The following is a 7,026-nucleotide window of genomic DNA, read 5'->3' as shown; positions in this document are numbered from 1 at the left end:
TTGTGGCTAGATTTCTTCCATGCACCACTAATCGCTACCATGTCTGTGGCCGGAGCTATTCGACGAACAACCATCGCATTTACCTAGGTACTTTTTCGGATTTTTGGTCCAACTTGCACCATTTTTGGCCCATATTTGCCCCATAGCTCCGCCGGTATCCAAGATATGGCCACACTTTCTTCTGGCCATGGGTAGATGGCACTTGTGGCTAGATTTCTTCCATGCACCACTAATCGCTACCATGTCTGTGGCCGGAGCTATTCACGAAAGCGCCTCGCGCACTTGGTCGGATTTTTGGTCCAACTTGCACCATTTTTGGCCCATATTTGCCCCATAGCTCCGCCGGTATCCAAGATATGGCCACATTTTCTTCTGGCCATGGGTAGATGGCACTTGTGGCTAGATTTCTTCCATGCACCACTAATCGCTACCATGTCTCTGGCCGGAGCTATTCGACGAACAACCATCGCATTTACCTAGGTACTTTTTCGGATTTTTGGTCCAACTTGCACCATTTTTGGCCCATATTTGCCCCATAGCTCCGCCGGTATCCAAGATATGGCCACACTTTCTTCTGGCCATGGGTAGATGGCACTTGTGGCTAGATTTCTTCCATGCACCACTAATCGCTACCATGTCTCTGGCCGGAGCTATTCACGAAAGCGCCTCGCGCACTTGGTCGGATTTTTGGTCCAACTTGCACCATTTTTGGCCCATATTTGCCCCATAGCTCCGCCGGTATCCAAGATATGGCCACATATTCTTCTGGCCATGGGTAGATGGCACTTGTGGCTAGATTTCTTCCATGCACCACTAATCGCTACCATGTCTGTGGCCGGAGCTATTCACGAAAGCGCCTCGCGCACTTGGTCGGATTTTTGGTCCACCTGGCACCATTGTTGGCCCGTATTTGCCCCATAGCTCCGCCGGTATCCAAGATATGGCCACACTTTCTTCTGGCCATGGGTAGATGGCACTTGTGACTAGATTTCTTCCATGCATCACTAATCGCTACCATGTCTGTGGCCGGAGCTATTCACGAAAGCGCCTCGCGCACTTGGTCGGATTTTTGGTCCAACTTGCACCATTTTTGGCCCATATTTGCCCCATAGCTCCGCCGGTATCCAAGATATGGCCACACTTTCTTCTGGCCATGGGTAGATGGCACTTGTGGCTAGATTTCTTCCATGCACCACTAATCGCTACCATGTCTCTGGCCGGAGCTATTCACGAAAGCGCCTCGCGCACTTGGTCGGATTTTTGGTCCACCTGGCACCATTGTTGGCCCGTATTTGCCCCATAGCTCCGCCGGTATCCAAGATATGGCCACACTTTGTTCTGGCCATGGGTAGATGGCACTTGTGGCTAGATTTCTTCCATGCACCACTAATCGCTACCATGTCTCTGGCCGGAGCTATTCGACGAACAACCATCGCATTTACCTAGGTACTTTTTCGGATTTTTGGTCCAACTTGCACCATTTTTGGCCCATATTTGCCCCATAGCTCCGCCGGTATCCAAGATATCGCCACACTTTCTTCTGGCCATAGCTAGATGGCACTTGTGGCTAGATTTCTTCCATGCACCACTAATCGCTACCATGTCTCTGGCCGGAGCTATTCGACGAACAACCATCGCATTTACCTAGGTACTTTTTCGGATTTTTGGTCCAACTTGCACCATTTTTGGCCCATATTTGCCCCATAGCTCCGCCGGTATCCAAGATATGGCCACACTTTCTTCTGGCCATGGGTAGATGGCACTTGTGGCTAGATTTCTTCCATGCACCACTAATCGCTACCATGTCTGTGGCCGGAGCTATTCACGAAAGCGCCTCGCGCACTTGGTCGGATTTTTGGTCCAACTTGCACCATTTTTGGCCCATATTTGCCCCATAGCTCCGCCGGTATCCAAGATATGGCCACACTTTCTTCTGGCCATGGGTAGATGGCACTTGTGGCTAGATTTCTTCCATGCACCACTAATCGCTACCATGTCTGTGGCCGGAGCTATTCGACGAACAACCATCGCATTCACCTTCTCGTTGCACTTCTTCGGGAATTTGGTGCAACCAAGTTTTCACTATAACTTGGTCATTTTCCGTCCATCGGACATGCGGTTTTGGGTGTCGATACTTGACACCGCACGCTACAATATGTTCCTGCACGACCATGTGGTCCGATGCTTCCAACAGGAGCTATTCGAGGATTACCGATTTTTCACCATTAAAAATGCTCAATTTTGCACCAACTTTTGCCTATAACTCAGGCTGTATCGATCGGATCTTCAATCTTGAAAAAGTTTTGGATAGGTGGCATCAAATGCTACATTTCGTTCTTCCACGTCAACTTTGTCCGATGTCTAGCAAAAAAGTTATTCGCGAACCAAGTCCAGAACCCATGCAATGGCTGCCCACATTGCATACATCACGGCGGTTAACTCTCGTTACTCTATACCGAGGACTTGGTACATTTTCAGGCATTCGTTGCTACTTCTCGGTTCATGATATTCGTTTACGGTCTTCACTAGGGCATTTGGTGCTCCTTATCGGTTCATGATATTCGTTTACGGTCTTCACTAGGGCATTTGGTGCTCCTTATCGGTTCATGATATTCGTTTACGGTCTTCACTAGGGCATTTGGTGCTCCTTATCGGTTCATGATATTCGTTTACGGTCTTCACTAGGGCATTTGGTGCTCCTTATCGGTTCATGATATTCGTTTACGGTCTTCACTAGGGCATTTGGTGCTCCTTATCGGTTCATGATATTCGTTTACGGTCTTCACTAGGGCATTTGGTGCTCCTTATCGGTTCATGATATTCGTTTACGGTCTTCACTAGGGCATTTGGTGCTCCTTATCGGTTCATGATATTCGTTTACGGTCTTCACTAGGGCATTTGGTGCTCCTTATCGGTTCATGATATTCGTTTACGGTCTTCACTAGGGCATTTGGTGCTCCTTCTCGGTTCATGATATTCGTTTACGGTCTTCACTAGGGCATTTGGTGCTCCTTCTCGGTTCATGATATTCGTTTACGGTCTTCACTAGGGCATTTGGTGCTCCTTCTCGGTTCATGATATTCGTTTACGGTCTTCACTAGGGCATTTGGTGCTCCTTATCGGTTCATGATATTCGTTTACGGTCTTCACTAGGGCATTTGGTGCTCCTTATCGGTTCATGATATTCGTTTACGGTCTTCACTAGGGCATTTGGTGCTCCTTATCGGTTCATGATATTCGTTTACGGTCTTCACTAGGGCATTTGGTGCTCCTTATCGGTTCATGATATTCGTTTACGGTCTTCACTAGGGCATTTGGTGCTCCTTCTCGGTTCATGATATTCGTTTACGGTCTTCACTAGGGCATTTGGTGCTCCTTCTCGGTTCATGATATTCGTTTACGGTCTTCACTAGGGCATTTGGTGCTCCTTCTCGGTTCATGATATTCGTTTACGGTCTTCACTAGGGCATTTGGTACTGGGCTTCCCACTTTCTACTGATCGATCCATACTCACTTGCGTGCACCTAGCCTAGGAAGGTTTCCTATGGCTTCCCATCTTTCTACTGATCGATCCATACTCACTTGCGTGCACCTAGCCTAGGAAGGTTTCCTTGGGCTTCCCATCTTTCTACTGATCGATCCATACTCACTTGCGTGCACCTAGCCTAGGAAGGTTTCCTATGGCTTCCCATCTTTCTACTGATCGATCCATACTCACTTGCGTGCACCTAGCCTAGGAAGGTTTCCTTGGGCTTCCCATCTTTCTACTGATCGATCCATACTCACTTGCGTGCACCTAGCCTAGGAAGGTTTCCTTGGGCTTCCCATCTTTCTACTGATCGATCCATACTCACTTGCGTGCACCTAGCCTAGGAAGGTTTCCTATGGCTTCCCATCTTTCTACTGATCGATCCATACTCACTTGCGTGCACCTAGCCTAGGAAGGTTTCCTATGGCTTCCCATCTTTCTACTGATCGATCCATACTCACTTGCGTGCACCTAGCCTAGGAAGGTTTCCTTGGGCTTCCCATCTTTCTACTGATCGATCCATACTCACTTGCGTGCACCTAGCCTAGGAAGGTTTCCTATGGCTTCCCATCTTTCTACTGATCGATCCATACTCACTTGCGTGCACCTAGCCTAGGAAGGTTTCCTATGGCTTCCCATCTTTCTACTGATCGATCCATACTCACTTGCGTGCACCTAGCCTAGGAAGGTTTCCTATGGCTTCCCATCTTTCTACTGATCGATCCATACTCACTTGCGTGCACCTAGCCTAGGAAGGTTTCCTTGGGCTTCCCATCTTTCTACTGATCGATCCATACTCACTTGCGTGCACCTAGCCTAGGAAGGTTTCCCTTTGGTACCGACTTCTATCTACGCACTCGATATAACCTAGGTACTTGGTACCGATGATGGTTAACACTCAAGCATTTCTTGCATCCTGCGTGCAAGGTACCAATTTTCACTTCTTAGGTACGTTTATGTGCCCGCATTTATCCAATATCGCTCCGATGGCCTTTCGCATTATTTCATCCGATAGCCCTTGCAAAAAGCTACCAAAAGTTCCTCCACGGCCATGTGCTCCGACGCTTAGTTTAGGAAATATTCGAAAAAATTCAAAATAGGAAGCATTTTCTTATTGGAAAATCGCCTTAAATCGATGGCCATTTTTTGGGCAAAAACTTTAACGTCTTCCCGACTTTGCGGGAATTGCGAATTTTAGGCACCCAGAGAAAATCTTTTACTTTAAGGGGGCGGCCGCGAAGTTGCCCAAAGTCTCGGACACAAAAATTCTCAAGTTCCCCACTCTAGTAAAGCGCCCTATGAGTATCTCCTGGCCCGCGAGCTCTGCGAGCGGGCCAGCTTCGGCGATTTTTGCCTTTTCGCCTAGGCGGTTCTTCTACGAAATTGGTCCACAGCTTTTGCTCAGAAAGCTAGCATTTGTTGCAACAGTTAGGTACTTGGTACCACATTTTGGTATCCATTTGGGCATTTGTGGCAACTACTCGGTACTTTGGCCCACATTTCGCTCTACTCGGGCTTCTATGGTGGTACTTGTCGGTACTTCTGGCCAACTTAGGCCAATTGGGTGCAACTTGTGGGTACTCTGTGGGTACTTTAGGGCGTATTGTGTCTTTCGGGTGAACCTTCGCTATACTTCATGGGTACTGATGGCCAACTTAGGAACATTCAGTGCAACCTTTGGGCCTAAGGAAATTTGTCCAACTCTTTGGACTTAGAAAATTTTCTGGACTTAGAAAATTTTCTGGACTTGTAAAAATTTTCAAATGTTCAATTTGGCCCACATTTCGCTCTACTCGGGCCTCTATGGTGCTACTTGGCGGTACTTTTGGCCAACTTAGGCCAATTGGGTGCTCTTTGTGGGTACTCTATCGGTACTTTTGGCCATGTTAGGCCCATTCGGTGCTATATGTGGGTGCTCTATCGGTACTTTTGGCCATGTTAGGCCCACTCGGTGCTATTTGTGGGTACTCTATCGGTACTTTTGGCCAACTTAGGCCCATGGGGTGCTCTTTGTGGGTACTCTATCGGTACTTTTGGCCATGTTAGGCCCACTCGGTGCTATTTGTGGGTACTCTATCGGTACTTTTGGCCATGTTAGGCCCATTCGGTGCTATTTGTGGGTACTCTATCGGTACTTTTGGCCAACTTAGGCCAATTGGGTGCTATTTGTGGGTACTCTATCGGTACTTTTGGCCAACATAGGCCAATTGGGTGCTACTTGTGGGTGCTCTATCGGTACTTTTGGCCAACTTAGGCCAACTGGGTGCTATTTGTGGGTACTCTATCGGTACTTTTGGCCAACTTAGGCCAACTCAGTGCTACTTGTGGGTGCTCTATCGGTACTTTTGGCCAACTTAGGCCAACTGGGTGCTATTTGTGGGTACTCTATCGGTACTTTTGGCCAACATAGGCCAATTGGGTGCTACTTTTGGGTGCTCTATCGGTACTTTTGGCCAACTTAGGCCAACTGGGTGCTATTTGTGGGTACTCTATCGGTACTTTTGGCCAACTTAGGCCAACTCTGTGCTTATTGTGGGTACTCTATCGGTACTTTTGGCCAACTTAGGCCCATTCGGTGCTAGTTGTGGGTACTCTATCGGTACTTTTGGCCAAGTTAGGCCCACTCGGTGCTATTTGTGGGTACTCTATCGGTACTTTTGGCCAACTTAGGCCAACGCGGTGCTATTTGTGGGTACTCTATCGGTACTTTGGGACATATTATGTCCTTCGGGTGAACCTTCTCGATACCTCATGGGTACTTGTGGCCAACTTAGGAAAATTCAGTGCAACCTATGGGCCTTTGGAAATTGTTCCAACACTTTGGACTTAGAAAATTTTCTGGACTTAGAAAATTTTTTGGACTTAGAAAAATTTTCAACTTCTGTATCTTCTTCATCATGTTCCATTTTGTGGGACTTAGAAAATTTTCTGGACTTAGAAAATTTTTTGGACTTAGGAAATTTTTCAACACTTGTAAAATTTTTGTTCCTTCTTTGAAGAAGAATACTTTCCACTATTAGCTTCTTTCTCTTTTTCTTCTTAGTTGTCTTCTTATTTTCGGTCCGAGAGCGCCGACACTTGTAAAATTATCTAAGTCCGAAGACTTTTGGAATGAACCAAAAGTCAACGAACACAATACATCAACCCTATCAACATCAAGTGGCAACCCGAAGGAAGCGCAGCGGCCAGCCCATGTACAACGCGAAGTTGTAGCATGCAACCAACCAACCGCTAACCTCCAACGGCACTCAATGTATTCGTTACACATGGGCGCACCTGCACCACACTGTCGTGACCATCCAACGAGCCGTCGGTTCGGTCGTGTGTTACAAGCACCCCATCACATAGGCATAGAGTCACCACACAGTGTTCTTCAACACTCTCGTCACATGGTGCAAGTCACGGTACGCACCACCAATGTGCACTGGTTGGCCAATTCCAGCACACACGGGGCGCGCACGCGCAAGCACTAACCACCAAGCATGGGTCGCCTGAGA

At 47.6% G+C, this 7,026-nt stretch overlaps 1 non-coding gene across 1 annotated transcript in view; it reads right to left on the bottom strand.

The window, feature by feature from the left end:
* Positions 1-6,997: 6,997 nt before the first annotated feature.
* The window catches only part of LOC125773461 (large subunit ribosomal RNA), a 4,179-nt gene continuing 4,150 nt past the window's right edge, over positions 6,998-7,026 (bottom strand). Inside the window, exon 1 of the ribosomal RNA XR_007420124.1 lies at positions 6,998-7,026. This exon is cut by the window's right edge and continues 4,150 nt beyond it. This is a non-coding gene — a ribosomal RNA (large subunit ribosomal RNA).

This window comes from Anopheles funestus, assembly GCF_943734845.2.
Source record: "Anopheles funestus chromosome X unlocalized genomic scaffold, idAnoFuneDA-416_04 X_unloc_34, whole genome shotgun sequence".
Taxonomy (NCBI): domain Eukaryota; kingdom Metazoa; phylum Arthropoda; class Insecta; order Diptera; family Culicidae; genus Anopheles; species Anopheles funestus.
Note: the sequence above shows the minus strand (reverse complement) of the source record. Positions and strands in the feature narration are given on the sequence as shown.